Consider the following 15,553-nt stretch of genomic DNA (forward strand, 5'->3'; position numbering starts at 1 on the left):
AAAAAAAACAAAACAAAAAACCCCAGAACAGAATATCCAAGGACCATGTGTGTATCTGTCTGTCTGTGTGTTTTGCTTTGTTTGTTTTTTTTTTATTTTACCCATACAAAGAGTAACACACCATAAACACGGCTCTGCAGATTGCTTTTGTCATTTCATATATCTTGAAAATCATTCTGTATTTCTGTATTAGTGCACGAAGAGCTTCCTCAGTCTCTCGGGAGCCTGTGTTGTGTTCTATTGTACACAGTAATTGCTAGTCTCCTACAGCTGAGCATTAAGGTTGCTTCCAAACTTTTGTGATAACAAACAGTGCTGAAATGAATGGCCTGTCAGCGGTTCCTGTGGGCTCTGCCTCCAAAATAGATCTGGAGTCTGTGCTGCTCGCCCCCGAGCCTCCGCAGCTCGGGGCCACGGCGTCATTGGTACCGCCTCATGATTGCACCGACCTCCAGACCAGGCTCCCCGCCTCCACCCTCGATCGCGTTCAAGCCCTTCTCAGCGCAGTGGCTGGAGGGATCCTGTCAAACTGTCAGTCTGATCATGTCACTTCGCTGTCAAAACGTTCCAGAGGCTTCTCAGCACATTTTGAATAAAATCCAAAGTCCTTGGTGCTGTCTGCAAGGCCATACACCCCCTGGCCCCACCTGTCCCTTTGATTTCACTCCCCACACCCCACCCGCCCTGCTCTCCCCTAAGGATGTTTGGCTCCATTGTCACTGGCCTCCTTGCTGTTCCTCAAACACGACCAAAGTGGACTCACCTGATGATGCTGCCTCTTTCCAGCCCCCTCCCTGACCCCTCAATCCTCTTGGATCTCCTGTCTTATTACTCTCCCCTTCCCTCACTCCCCTTCAGACACATTGGCCACCATTCTATTTTCCAATACACCAAGCACACTTCCACCCCAGGGCCTTTGCACTGGCTGTCCCCTATGCCTGGAACATCTTTTCCAGGCTAGCCACATGGCTCATTCCCTCACCACCTTCAGGTGTCACCTTCTCAGCATCCCCTTTATCTGATAATCCTGGTTATAATGGCAACCTCCCCTCCCCCCACACACATACCTCTCACAATCTGTCCCCTTCTGCTTTATTGTTCTCCATCACACCATCTCTGACACACTATATTTTATTGTTTACCTCCCTCCAATAGATCATAAATTCCTCCCTCCAGTAGAGCATAAATTCAAAAACTTAAAAGCAAAGAGAACGAAGACTGAAAGAAACAGAAGATCCAAGGACTGTGGGACAACTATAAAAGGTGTGACATCTGCCTAAGGGGACTACCGGAAAGAGAAGAGAGAAAGGAACAGAAGAAATATTTGAAATGATAATCACTGAGAATTTCCAAAACTTAATGTCAGACCAAATCACAGATCCAAGAAGCACCAAGAAGCATAAATTTCCCCAAAATAACTCCACCAGCCATGTCATTTTCAAACTAGAGAAAAATCAAAGATAAGAAAAAAATCCTGAAGAATCCAGAGGAAAAAACACCTCACCTATAAAGGACCAAAGATAAGAATTACATCTGACTTCTCAGAAACCATGCAAGCAGGACGAGAGTGGAATGAAAGACTGCAGGTATTGAGGGGGGGGAGAAAAAACCCCACCAACCTAGAATTCTATACCCTGCAAAATTACCACACAAAAGTGCCAGAGAAATAATGGCTTTCTCAGACAAAAATTGAAGGAATTTGTTGCCAGTTGACCTGTCTTACAAGAAATGTGAAAAGAGTAACATGTCCTCCAGAGGAAGGCTGCCAATTAACAGATTAAAACGTCTGACACACTGGTGCGAAGAAGAAAAATGAAATTGGGTAAAGAGAGAGAGAGATGGGGCAAAAAAATAGCACCCACTTCACAAGGCTGGTGTAAAGATTAAACCAAATGATCCATATAAAGCACCTTGTATAGAGGCGGGCACAGGTAAGTGTTAAACAAACGTTGGCCACTGGTGTGGTTTCAGTGCTGCCTCATGGGGCACACACGGGTTAGAGACCCTAGGGCACTGCTCCCCCGAAGTTTACAGCATTTCATAAACTGTGAGCTGGGACCCACTTGTGCAAGGGTTATTAAACTTTGTGTGCCCTGGACCCCTAGGCAGTCGATGAACCCCATGGACACCTTCTCCGAAAAATAATTTTAAGTGCATGAAATAAGAGACATAGGTTTACAAAAGAAACCTATCCTATTGAAATGCAATTATCAAAATATTTTAACTATGTGATGTAATACCTGTGCTTCTTCATTAACAAACAACAAGATCTCACAGTGGGTCTAGTAATGACCAAAACGTTGAGGGATGGAAGAGCATTAAATGCTGTTTTAAGGTATCTGCAACAACTATAATAGAATACAAAATAATCTATGACTAGTATTCATGCCAAGTACTGCGAATACTACAATGATTTGTTGCCTGTGCTCACAACTGAAGGAAGTGTTACAGGTCAGCTGGAGGTCAGTGAAAATAAAGAGAGGGAGTTTTGTCTCATGCAAATTTACAGACCCAGATTACGAACCTGCATTACAGAACTTCTCAATTTATCTCACGGGTCATGACTAGTACTTTTTAAATGAAAGAACAATTTGGCTGGAATAGAAATAGAAATATAGAATAGAATAGAATAGAATAGAATGCATTGCTCATAATGTGAGTACAGATTCATGCAATTTCCATTTCAATTGTGTGTGTTACAGGTCATGATGCAAAATGTACTTCTTCCTGCAATTCAGAAATAGCCGAGAAGCAAGGACATGGGAGAAAGCAGGCCCAGCACAGCCACTGCCACACTGCAGGTGCAAACATCCTTGTCCCTCCGCCCAGGCCCCATCTGCCCTCCTGCCCACACACAAGTACACACACAGGCTCCAAAAAGCCTGTGTTGTCAGGAGTTGCCCAACTGTTTCCCCCCTCCTCGGGGAGAGCAGCAGGTGTGGCAATGCCCATGCCCTGAGCTCATCGCCTGTCTGGGAACATGTCCCTCCTGATGGCCACATGTCCCCAAAGCAAATATTAGGAGAGCTTTTGTGAGGAGCCAGCTGGAGGCGTGTCTGAAGGTGCCAGGCTGCAAAGTTTCAGGGCTAAATAAACTGCCCGAGAGGAGACACTACAGGGGACGAAGGCTGGGCAGGTCATTTTGTGCTTTTCCTGGATGTGTGTGTTCTTCTTATTCCCAATCCTGGATCTGGAAGGAGAGAGTTTGGGAGAGGACACTGCAATCAGAAAAAGAAACATTTCTAAGGGAACCTACTCTCTGGTCTCCCGAGCGGAAGGGAGTCTGACACTTGCAGAAGGGAGATGCAGGAACAAAGGACCCGCTTGTCAGATGTGTTGGTAATTTCCCCTCTGTGTTAATAAGCAGGAACTGACTGGAGGAGAAAGATGGGCTTTGAGGGGGTTCGTCAAGCTGCAGCTCAGTCTCGTGGTGCCGAAGAGAACACTTGGGGTCTGAAGCATCTGAGTTCAAATTCTGGCTACAGAACTGCTTTGCTGTGTGACCTAGGGCCAGTCCTTTTCCCTCTCTGGACCTTGGTTTTCTAGTCTGTAAGACGGGAAAATAATAGCCTCCACTTCAAGGGGCTGCTGGAGGGCCTGGAGGAAAAGATGTAAATTGCTTAGCCCAAAGCTTGGCATACAGTGAGCACTCAATAACGGTAGCTCTCACTGTCACTATAATTTTTATTGCCACTGCAACCTGCAGCCTATATCCATTCCTTAATGGAGATCTATTGTCTAGCTGAGCTCCTACCAATGCCAGAAATCACAGAGAACATGAAATCATGCTAGTTAACACTTACTGAGCATTTACTGCACAACAGGCCCTATTCCAAGCCTTTTATGTGATTTGCTAATTAATTCTTAGCAACAGCCCTATGAAATACAACCTATGAAATTATCATCATGGGTATCATCATAAAATTATCATCGCCAACAACCCCGTGAAATGATCATCATCCTTATTTTACAGATGAGGAAATACGTCAGTTATCTATTGCTAAGTAACAAATTATCCTAACGCTTAGTGGCTCAAAACAACAATAAATATTTATTATCTCACACAGTTTCTGTGGCTCAGGAATTTGGGAGTGGCTTAGCTGCATGGCTCTGGAATGGACTCTCTGATGAGGTTGCACTGCAGATGTCGCCCAGATGACCTTCATCTGAAAGCGTGACTGGGCCTGAGGGCTGACTTCCAAGATGGCGCCCTCACAGAGGTCGGCAGGTTGATGCATAGCTGTCGGCAGGAAGCCTCAGTTCTTCACCACCTGAATTTGTCCACAGGGTTCCTTGAATGTCCTCACATACCACTGAGGGCTTCCCCAGAGTGAACGATCCAACAGAAAAACAGAACTATGAATGTGTTTCCCCCTCCCATTGTTTTATTGTGACAAAGTACACATCACATGAATTTTACCATCCCTAGCCATTTTTTTTTTTGAAGATTTTATTTTTAAGTGATCTCTACACCCAACATGGGGCTCAAACTCATGCCCCTGAGATCAAGAGCCACATGCTCCTCCAACTAAGCCAGCCGGGTGCCCCCCCAGCCATTTTTAAGTGCACCGTTCAGTGGCATTAATTATATTCACACTGTTGTGCAACCATCACCACCACCCATCCCCGGAACTTTTTCATCTTGCAAAACTAAAACGCTAAACCCATTAGATAATAACTCCCCACTCTCCCTCCTCCGGCCCCTGACAACCACCATTGTACTTTCTGTCTCTATGAGTTTGACTCCTCTAGGTACTTCCCATAAGTAGAATCATACAGCATTTGGGTTTTTTGTGTGGCTGACTTATTTCACTCACCAGCATGTCCCCAAGTTTCATCCATGTTTTTGCCTATGTCAGAATTCCCTTCCTTTTTAAGGCTGAATAATACTCCACCATCACAATGTGTTTTTATAATCCAGACTTGGAAGTCACGCACACTGCCACTTCTGCAATACCCTCTAGGCCACACAGGTCAGCCCTATTCACTGTGCAAGGGGATGACCCGAAGGAGTGAATACAAGGCCATGAGAATCCCTGGAGGCCATCTTGCAGGCTGGCCACTGCAGAACGGAGGCCCCAGAGGTTTAGTGGATTTACCCAAGGTCACACAACAGGCAAGTGGCAGACCCGGATTTAAACCCAGATCCCATGACAGGCATCAATGTATAACCACTCTATAGTATTGGCACTCCCCAATCCACACCTCAACGTGGCTTCCACTGGGGAAGGAAGAGGCTCCTGGTGGGGCAGAGACTGCCTGAGCCGAAGGTCAGGAAGCCTGGGCTGGGGTCTCAGTTCTGGCCCTAACGCACCACGTGAGCCCAAGTGAGGCCCTGCCCCCCTCGAGGGCTCGGTTTTCGGAAGTTTCAGGCAGGGGCACAATAACCGCTCCCCAGGTTGTTGAGGTGAATAAAGAAAATGAATATACTATATAAAGCTTAATGCACAGAGAGATGTGAAAATAATACATGCCCTTCTTTTTGTTTGTTTAATGTCACTTATTTACTAGGTAATAATCTCACATGGTGTCAGTTGGGAAGGTATGAAAGGATATGCAAGGAAAATCTCTCTCTCACCCCATCTGGTCACCACCCAGTTTCCCTTTCCAGGGACAGCTACTCCTACTAGTTTCTCATTGAAATATCACATTGCTTTATTTTCTTAAACCAACCTAATTTCCAAGGACATGCTAAGCAGGAGAGAAGGTCAGCTCAGCCCCTCTTGGGTCTGGGGAGCCTGGGTCTCACCTGGCACCAAGGCATAGACAGTGGAGGGGGGCAGGGCCTTCTAGTTATTGGTGATCTAACCACCTTGGTGACTTTGGAGATGTCCCTTGTCCAAAGCATGTGGAATTCTTGGAGCCAAGGAGAGGAGCTGGGATTTGAACCCAAGTCCAGAGCCCAAGCTCTTAAGCCCTTCATTACCTCGCAAAGTTCAGGTCCTTTTGCGGCATTCGGGAGAATATCAAAATTGCAAGCACACAACTGCCCAAAAATGATGAATAGCACTGTCTGTCCCTGGAATAATATGCATTACTTAAAAATTTAACTGTGGACAGTGTGGAGATGTTAAAAATTCTTAAGCTATAATGTAAAGTTAAAAATAAATAAATTCTAGACACAGCTGAGGCACTACATTTTTTAGAGAGTTTTGTTGATCCTTCAAAGGCAGGATCAGGTGGAGGGACTTTTCCTGGCCTCCCACAACCTCCTGAGCCTGCACTGTTGCAGCCCTTTTGGCAGTAAGCTCTAACTTCCTGTGACTTCAGTGAGCTGGTTAACCCAGCAAATGTGGGAGCAAGATGGCCTGGGTTCAAATTCGGACTCCTCTCCCTTCTGGCTGAGTAACCCTGGGCAAGGTATTTCACCTCTCTGCACTTCATGAACTGGTATTAGCAACAGCTAGTTCCCAGGGCTGTGCTGTGAATTCGTGTTACATATCTTGTAAAGTTCTTGTTGTAGTCGATCATGTGTGTTTGTTACTGCAGCTTGTCCCTCTCTGCACCAGATTGTAAGCTGTAAGATATAGGGTGACTGAAGATTGTTACTCCAGAGGGATGGGCAGTCAGGGAAGGCCTCCCAGAGGTGGTGATTTTAAGACAAGATCTGATTAACAGGAAAGAGCCAACCACACCGGAGCTGGGAAAACAGCGTTTTTGGCAGAGAGCACAGATAGTGCAAAGGCCCTGAGGCAGGAATACTCTCAGGAGGTTTGGCTGGAGAGGGATATACGAGAAGAGAGGTAGGAAGGGGGTGGAAGAGGTCACCCATTACACAGCACCTTGTCAAACACAGTTACTTTGAGCAGTGGGCAGCCACTGGGGGGTGGTTAAGCCAGGCAGCAACACAATCCTTGCATCCAGGAGCCTCCCACATAATAAGAGTGGTCCCAGCCTAAATCTATAGGCATCTGCTTGTCCAAGGCAGCGTCTGGGTTCAGCCTGGAGCTGCTCAGCCTGGGAGTCCCTGCCATCCATCCTTGTCTCAGCCTCCCTGCAAGCTAGACTTGAGGTCCCATTAATATAAATGAGGTCCTTTGCAGACTCGATTTCCAAATGAGTCCAGCCGTTCAAGATCTCTATTCCAGGAAATGTGAAATTTATGTAACGAAAATTAAAAGAGAAACTGGGGAAGTGGCTCCTTAAGTGCCTACTTCCTGGCTAAGTGAGCCAGGTCGGCGCATCTGGCAGGAGATGGGTGAAGGCACCACCTGGGGCTGCTAGGAGTGTGTGACCAGCCGGGAGGCAGGGTGCGTGTTGGCTGCGGGCAAGGCGTGAAGCCCCCAGACCCACTTCCTTCCCTCAAAAAAGGAGCCACAATAATAATAGCTCACATTCACTGCTTCGTGCCCAGCCGTTTTCTAAACACTTGACTCACACGGGTTATCACATTTAACCCTCACAACAACCTAATGGGATGAGCACTACTATTTTCCCCATTTTACAGATGGGGAGACAAGCTCATATTGGAGAAATGACTTGATCAAGGTCACAGAGCAAAATGGTAGCTAATTTGGGACTCGGGCCTTTTGTCTATTACTCTCACAGACCCTCTTGTCCAGAGCTCAGACAATGTGGAATGGAAGAAAGGCTCAGGTGTCAGAAAGGCCTGGGTTCAAGTCCGAGTTCCACCTACCAAACTGCTGTGTGACCCTGGACAAGCCACTTATCTCCCTGAGGCTGTTTCTTTGTAATCATAGCCCCTTTTCTTCAGGGTTCATCTCTGAAGTAAAGGAGATAATATATAAAGATGCCAAGCACAGGATTTCAGATGCCTTCTCAAACTGACTTAATTAAAAATTTTAAAAAAGTAAACTCTTAGAACTAGGAAGTTTAGGGTAATGGCTTCAGGTATGGCTGGATCTAGGGGCTCTAAAAGTGTCATAAGGACTCAGTTTTTTCTCTCTCTCCATGTAGTGGATCCTCACTAGGAGCTCCAGGGTTATATCTTTCTTACAGCTAAACATTTTGGTGCAAAGAGAGCTCTTTTTTCCCAAAAAGGCAACAAAAGAGCCAGAATTCACTCTTGAACAATGTGGGTCATGTGCGCATCCCATAATCAATCTCTATAGTCAGAGAGATGGACTATGCTGATTGGGCCACCCGAGTCACATGTCCACCCCTGAGCTAGTGAGAAGGGTACAGAAAGCCCAGGTTGAACCGCCTGGACTGTGAGGGGGACAGGCCAGGTACCCTGAAGGAAAACTGGGGATGCCATTACTGGAAAGACAAGGAATAGATGCTAGACCAGCAGGAATGCCAGATGGTACTCCTGGCGCATAGTAGGCCCTAAATAAAGATACATTCCATCAAATGAACAAATATCTCCACCAGAGGATGCTTGTAAGGATAAAACAAATTAATGTATGCAAGTCCCTCGCAGGCAGTCAGCACTCAGCAGATCTTATCTCCAAGGAACAAGAGGAGCTTGGACTGGGTTTGGATTCTGGTTATGTACTGATGAACACAAGCGCTAGAAGAAACTGGAGGGAAAGGCTTCCCTTGCCTCAGCCAGGCCTCCTGCACGTTCATTTTCCATCCCTGGAGCAGAGAAAGGCCAGAGCCAGGAATGAAGACAGTGAGGCACCCACTGTGGCATAAAATGGGGGGGGGGGACAACAAAACACTCAGTAATCAAGATAAATCATATTTTTTATTAGTTTCCGAGGTAGAATTTAGTGATTCATCAGTTGCATATAATACCCAGTGCTCATTACATCAAGTGCCCTCCTTTTTTTTTTTTTTAAAGATTTTATTTATTTATTTGAGAGACAGAGAGAAAATGAGCAGGGGAAGGAGCAGAGGCAGAGGGAGAAGCAGACTCCCCGCCGAGCAGGGAGCCCGACGCGGGGCTCGATCCCAGGACCCTGAGATCACGACCTGAGCTGAAGGCAGACCCTTAACCGACTGAGCCGCCCAGCCGCCCCTCAAGTGCCCTCCTCAATGCCCATTACCCAATTATCTCTTCCCCCCACCCACCTCCTGTTTGTTTCCTAGAGTTCAGCGTCTCTTATGATTTGTCTCCCTCTCAATTAAGATAAATCATATTTTTAAAAATCAATATGAAAACAAAAACCCATGATAAACAAAATATTAGCATTTTAGGTAAAGATATATCCACATACACACATTTATATATCGCTTATAACCAAACGTCCAGACTCATGCCCATGTAGACATTTTCACAGACATGTTTTTATAACATTTACTTATAAATATGCACAGGGCCACTGCACGGCACACCTCCAGGATGCCCCATTCCATTGTAATCCACATGGATGGCATCCCCTGAATTATGCAGGCACAGCCTCTGTGGCTGAACTCAGCAGTCCCATGTATGAACAAACACGTACAAACATCTCCATCCATAACCAACCATATACACTAAATGGGTGCCACATAACACCACACATACAGACCTGCCAAGAGATACAATGACACAGTACAGTCTCATACATGCTCACTTTCCTGCCTCAGGGCCTTTGCACTGGCTATTCCCCAAGCCTAGGATGCTCTTGCCCCAGTTAACCATGTAGCTCCCTCTTTTGCCTCCTTCAGCTTGTGCCCAGAAGTCACTTTCTCAGTGAGGCTCTGACACCCTCACCATCCTACCACTGTCTGAAATTGCAACCCCCCACTTAATAGTCCACATCCCCCAACCTTGCTTTATTTTTCTCCTTAACACTTAGAACCATCTAACATACTATGTTTCCTTTGTATCGTATTTAATGTCTATCTACCCTGCTAGAATGTCAGCTTTGCGCAAGCAGAGATTTTTGCCTGCTTTGTTCCCTACTGTGTTCCCAGCCTCTAGAACATTGCCTGGCACCCTACTGGATGCTCAATAAATATTTGTTAAATGAACAACAACAAAAAAAAAGCCAGGGAAGTGGAGATCCCTGAGAATGACTGAGACCAAATCCCCCACAACCACAGGAGGAAGGCAACCTGAAGTCACGTGTAAATTGCTTTCCAGAACTAAGTAACGATGCCAGGTATATTCTAAGAATATTCTCTCATTTTAAAAAAATTTGGGGGGGGCACCTGGGTGGCTCAGTTGGTTAAGCGACTGCCTTCGGCTCAGGTCATGATCCTGGAGTCCCGGGATCGAGTCCCTCATCGGGCTCCCTGCTCAGCGGGGAGTCTGCCTCTCCCTCTGACCCTTCCCCCACTCATGCTCTCTCTTTGTCTCATTCTCATTCTCTCTCTCAAATAAATAAATAAAATCTTTAAAAAAATAAAAATAATATTTTGTTTATTTAAGTCATCTCTACATCCAACATGGGGCTCAAACTCATGACCCCGAGATCAAGAGTCACGTGCTCTTCTGACTGAGCCAGCCAGGCGCCCCTTCTCCCATTTAATCATCCCAATGACCCTATAAGGCACTACTGTCTATGTTCACTTTACACTGGATGGAGTTGAGACACCAAGAGGTTAATTCACTTGCACAAAATGTCACAGTGCAGAAGGTTTCAAATCCAGGCACCTTGGCTGCACACAGCCCAGACTCTCCCCTACACACACACACACACACACACACACACACACACGTACACACACGTACACGCACACACCCGCACACGTACACCAACTTACGTAGTATCATCAGGCTCTTCCAGCCTTTAGGCAACTCTCAGAAACAAGACCTCCTTCCCCCATACTGGGGGTTTAGGGTCCCTACTCCTCTGCCAGTCTCCGTTCCCATTGTCCTCACTGCATCCCCGCCAAGTGTAAACTTCCTCCCTAGTGAAGCAGGAAGCTGTAGGCTGACCAGTTGTCATGGAGATGGCCCCAGCTCCTGTAAACAGTTTTGCCTCCTGGCTGCCTAGCTGGCTCACTCTTCCCACTCTCAGAGGCTGCTCCCTGAGCTTACTCCTCACTTGAACCCTTCAGGGTGGCGGCGTGGGCCCAGAGGTCCACATGTCTATCCTGTTCCCACCTGAGGGCCACAGGAAGCTTGGAAGCAGGGCACCTGGGTCCCCACCTCCCCTTCCCTCCCTTTGCTGGCTATGTGACCCTGAGCAGTCACTTCCCTCCTGCCCCTGCCTTAAAGGATGGTCATGAAGAGTTAACGAGTTTGGTCATTCATTCAACAAATAATTATGGACCAAGCAATGGTCTAGGTGCTGGGGATACAGCAGCGACCAAGACAGACCAGGTCCTCAGGGAGACAGGTGACAAGTTCTGAGAAGAAAATAATACAGATGAATGTGTATGACTGGAGGGACCAGGGCAGGGGGTACCTAAGGTGGTTGGGGAAGGCCTCTCTGAGGAGGTGACATCGGTTTGGGCCAGAGTAAGAAGACGACCATGCAAAGATACAGGAAAAGAGTATTCCAGAAAGAAAGAGCAGCATGAAAGGCCCTGAGGCAGGGGTGCTTTGGCCCTATTGAACGAACAGAAGACCCTTCCCTCAAAATGATGTTTATGACTCTAAGGAGGGAGGCCCAAGGTGTGAACTGGGACATATTAATGCACTTAAACTGCACAGCCGCACTCTCTCATCATCTCCATTTTCCAGATGAGGAAATCGGGGCTCAGGGAAGTGAAGTCATTTCGTTACCGCTAATAGGTAGTGGAACTGATCTGAGATGGCAGGTGAGTGAGAACAAACGGGCGGAAGGGAAGAACAGGAGAGGAACAGAAAGACAAGAAGAAAGGAAGCCATCTCGGGCGTGTCCCCTGAGCTGGGCTGCACTCGGGGCTCTGATGACACCCAGTGGAATCTGGGGAGGCCGCCCCGCCCTAGAGAAGGGCCTGTGGCATTTCTGAATCACGGTGCCATCCGCCCCGGCTTGGCTCCTCTCCGGCGATCCAATTACTAAATGCAGCCGCATTCTTTAAAAATGTCTTTCCTCTTATGTAATGCAATAGTGACAAACGCCAAACAGATGGTGCTGTGACAAGCTTTTTCAGAGTTGATTAGGAGCCCATCTTTCAAAATTAATGTATGGGCATGTAAACGAGTTTCAGCTGGCCACAAAACCCCATCAAGAATCCATACAAGAGAGATCGCTTGATGGAGTGGCCACGCTCACCTCCTCCCCGGCCAGTGGCTGACATGACAGGTGGTCAGGTGGACTTGTGAGCAAAGGTCAGAAGATACGTGGTTTAGACGGAGTGGAGAAATGCCTTGGGCCTCTCAAAAGCCCCCCAAAAGCTGGATGCTCCTCAGTGGATCACCAAGACATTTTTCTCAAACTTTTACTGCTTCTTCAAGCGAGCGGACCATCTCTCTTTCCGGAGGGAAACGGGTTAGTCACAGATTATGTCAGATGCTGCCAGCGAACTGTTCCCACCCCCCCACCCCCCCACCCCCCGCCAAATCACCACCCTTCTTCCTCAGTGTTCAGGGATGAGATCATTTCATTCGGAGCCAATTATAGATGGAGAACACTGGAGATGTGAAAAGAAACCTCCTTGGAGCCCTTCCCTCCCACCATCACAGGCTGTACCCTGCCAGGACGGGCAGGAACAGGAGTCTGGGTGTCCTGTCCCAAGTTCAGTCTCAGGGTTTGTGAAGGCCATGCATTCCTAAGTCACAGCTTGCACCTGTTAAGCTGGGATGCAGGGCCATTGGCTAAATGAAGCCTATGGGCCTCAGCAGTTCAGAGCTACGTGAATCCATGAAGATAATCACTATACAGATGGGGAAATTGGGGCTCAGGAAGGAGAAAGGGTCACACAGCAAGTTGGTGGCAAAGCCAGATAGCTGGATAGCAGCCCCTCTACTTCCCACGAGGACGGCGTCTGTTGTCTTGGGACCTGCCCAGCTCCCATTCCTGCTGCTTTTGATACCAGCCCCTTGCATTTCCTTTGGGGGAACCATCCATCCCTTCCCCATTCTTGGTCTAAATGGTTCAAGAAGGACTGACCCCTCCCCTAACTCCAGGGATGTGCCCCTGGCACAGACCCAGAGCAGTCCATTCCCTACTGCCTGATTGGTTCAGGGATGAGCAGGTGAGATGAGCCAGGCAAATAAGCAGCCACCCCAGGACTTTAGCTAAGAATAAAGCCATTGGAAATGAGAAGTGCTTCTCCCCTTGGAGATGCTGAACTGGGAGGAAGAAAGTCTAGAGCTCCCGGCAGCCATCTATGCCACCACACAAGAGGGATGCCTAAGAATCAAGCCAACACAGAGGAAGAGGGCCAAAAGAAAATGATCCGAGAGCTTCAACCTTTAAAACCCTAGATCCAGCCAAACCTGAAGGCAGACCTATCCTGGATATTTTAATTGCATGAGCCAATAATTTCCCTTTTTTTGTTAAAGTTGGTTGAGATGAGCTTGATCACTCATCCCCCAAAGGCCCTTGACTTGAGGTCCTGAGTTGTGGGGCAAAGGTTCCAGGAACACCATACCGCTTGACCGCCCCCCCCCCACCGCTATCCTCAACACATTGCTGATCTTTTTTAAGTATTGGCTGGATGGAGATATTTCTCCCTCCATAGCAGATTCCCCAACTCTGCCCAAGCTCCAGCAGCACTCTCCAGAGGGAGATGTAGGTAAATGTCCCATTTTACGACCCCCAAGAGATGGCTCTGCCTTCTGGATACCCGTAAGCAAGCTGCCCACCACCATGGCTTCTGCCTTCCTGTTCGGTCAAGAGCACAGGCTCTGAGTCCAGTTTGAATCCCAGCTCCAGTATTTCCTAATCATGAGACTTGTTCTGATGAGATCTTGTAACCTGACTCTCCTGAGCCTCAGTTTCCTCTTCTGAAAATGGGGAAAGATCACTTAACTTACAAGCGCCTTTGAGGGGATTAAAACAAGCATCGCTCTTAGCGGGCTGCAAAAATGGTAGCTAGGAGGAGCTCCAAAAAGTATATACTTCAGAACTTGGGCAATTCAGGCACTTACAGCTGGCCTGGGAAGACAGCAGCTAAACACACAAAAGGATTTCCGCAAAAAAAAACAAGGGGGGGGGCAACAAAAAACCAGCCTCCTGCAGGGAAAACAAGTGTAGGGGCAGAGGCAGGGAAAGGCTGCTTCTGGGAAGCCCGGCCTAGTTGTGAGTCAAGCCATGTCCTCCCTTGCCTCCTGGCTGGTCTGCACCTCTCTGCCCTCCGCTGCCCCAGCTCCTGCAGGCCCCAGACCGGCAAACGCAGGTGTTGCTCAAACGCTCGCTGGGTGACTCATTCACACTCCCAGACAGAGGGAACAGACAGTGATTCCCAGTAGTGCCCAGAGTCCTGATTTAGGAAGGAGGGCTGAGTAGCAGCAACATGTGGGCCAGTTCCTGCCCAGACCCAAGGTCAGCTGAAAGATACACCCCTCCCCCAACTCCATCCTTGGAGCTGCTGGGCTCAAAGGCAGGGAAAGCTGGACCAGACCACATCGAGCAGGGAGCAAGCAAGAGGGGGCAAGCCGTAACTCATGCAAATTCAGTATCCATTGCAGGGGTGCTTTCCAAAGTGGGACCATTGTCGAGATGATTTTACAGGAATCCAGGGTGGGGCATTAAATAATTGGTTCTAGTACGGATTCGTGCTCCAAAATGGATGAACCTTGAAAACATGATGCTACGTGAAAGAAACCAGACACAAAAGCCGATTTGTACGATTCTATTCATATGAAATGTCCAGAATAGGCAAATTCATAGAAACAAAAAGTAGATTAGTGGTTGCTTAGGGCTGGAAGGGTCTGATGAGTGAGGAGTACCTGCACCTGGTACGGGATTCATTTTAGGGAGGGGACAAAAAATGTTCTAAAATTAGACCGTTGGATGTTTATACAATCCTTATGAATATACTGAAAAGGGCCGAATGGCACACTTTAAATGAGGGATTGGTATGGTATGTGAATTTTATCTCAATGAAGGTGTTTAAAAATATATTAATAACAGTCAGTTCCCAAATGGAGAAAATCAGTCCTCTTTCAAGTCCCTTATAATTCTTCCAATTTGTCAAAGAACAAGTCTCCGTCAGACTCAAGTGCTGCCTTACCATCTCTCAGATACATGCTAATTTCTTGTTTGAAGGAGACAAGAGCAGGCTTCATGCTCAGTTCTTGGGCAGGAAAGATCTACCCAGACTTGTTTGGTTTCCATTATACTTATTTTTCTGATTGCCTTCAAAGTATGGCAACTGATCATTCATCTATTCATTCATTCATTTATTTGTTCAACAAATATGTACTGAGCATTACTGCAGGTTCTAAATATGGGGGTCACAGCAGGGAACAGGAGAAAAAAACCTGCCCTCATGCAGCTGATGTATTACTCATGCAGGGAATCTTAACAGGAGACGTTGCTCTTGGGTTCAAATCCCCCACTCTGCCACTAACTGTGTGACCTTGGACAAGTGGCTTATCCTCTCTATATCAATATCCTCACATGTAAAATGGGGATAATAATTGCACCTAAGTCAGGATCCAATGAGTCAATGTGTATAAAGGGTCGGGACAGTCTTTGGCACATGGTGATTCTTTTTAAAAAGTGGCTACTATTATTTATTTTTATTTCTAGTTGTGATAAAACAGTTCCTCTTTAAACACATGTATTTAAGTGTAAGCTTCCTTTTAAAGTAAATTTATTTAAGTAAAAAGAGGTAG

At 47.0% G+C, this 15,553-nt stretch overlaps 1 protein-coding gene across 2 annotated transcripts in view; it reads left to right on the forward strand.

Annotated features, from left to right (window-relative positions):
- KCNB1 (potassium voltage-gated channel subfamily B member 1) overlaps nt 1-3,980 on the forward strand; it is a 103,754-nt gene extending 99,774 nt beyond the window's left edge. The window contains exon 3 of one of the 2 annotated variants that reach the window (XR_012375588.1): nt 2,703-3,980. The gene's annotated coding sequence lies outside the window, so the exon portion shown is untranslated. Of the gene's footprint in view, nt 1-1,155; nt 1,253-2,702 lie in introns of those variants that run through there. The other variant, XR_012375589.1, reaches the window with a different exon arrangement.
- The last annotated feature ends 11,573 nt before the right edge of the window (nt 3,981-15,553 follow it).

The sequence above is a fragment of the Callorhinus ursinus genome, unplaced genomic scaffold (genome assembly GCF_003265705.2).
Source record: "Callorhinus ursinus isolate GAN/ISIS: 27379988/994484 unplaced genomic scaffold, GSC_fseal_2.0 scaffold53, whole genome shotgun sequence".
NCBI classification, from domain to species: Eukaryota; Metazoa; Chordata; class Mammalia; order Carnivora; family Otariidae; genus Callorhinus; species Callorhinus ursinus.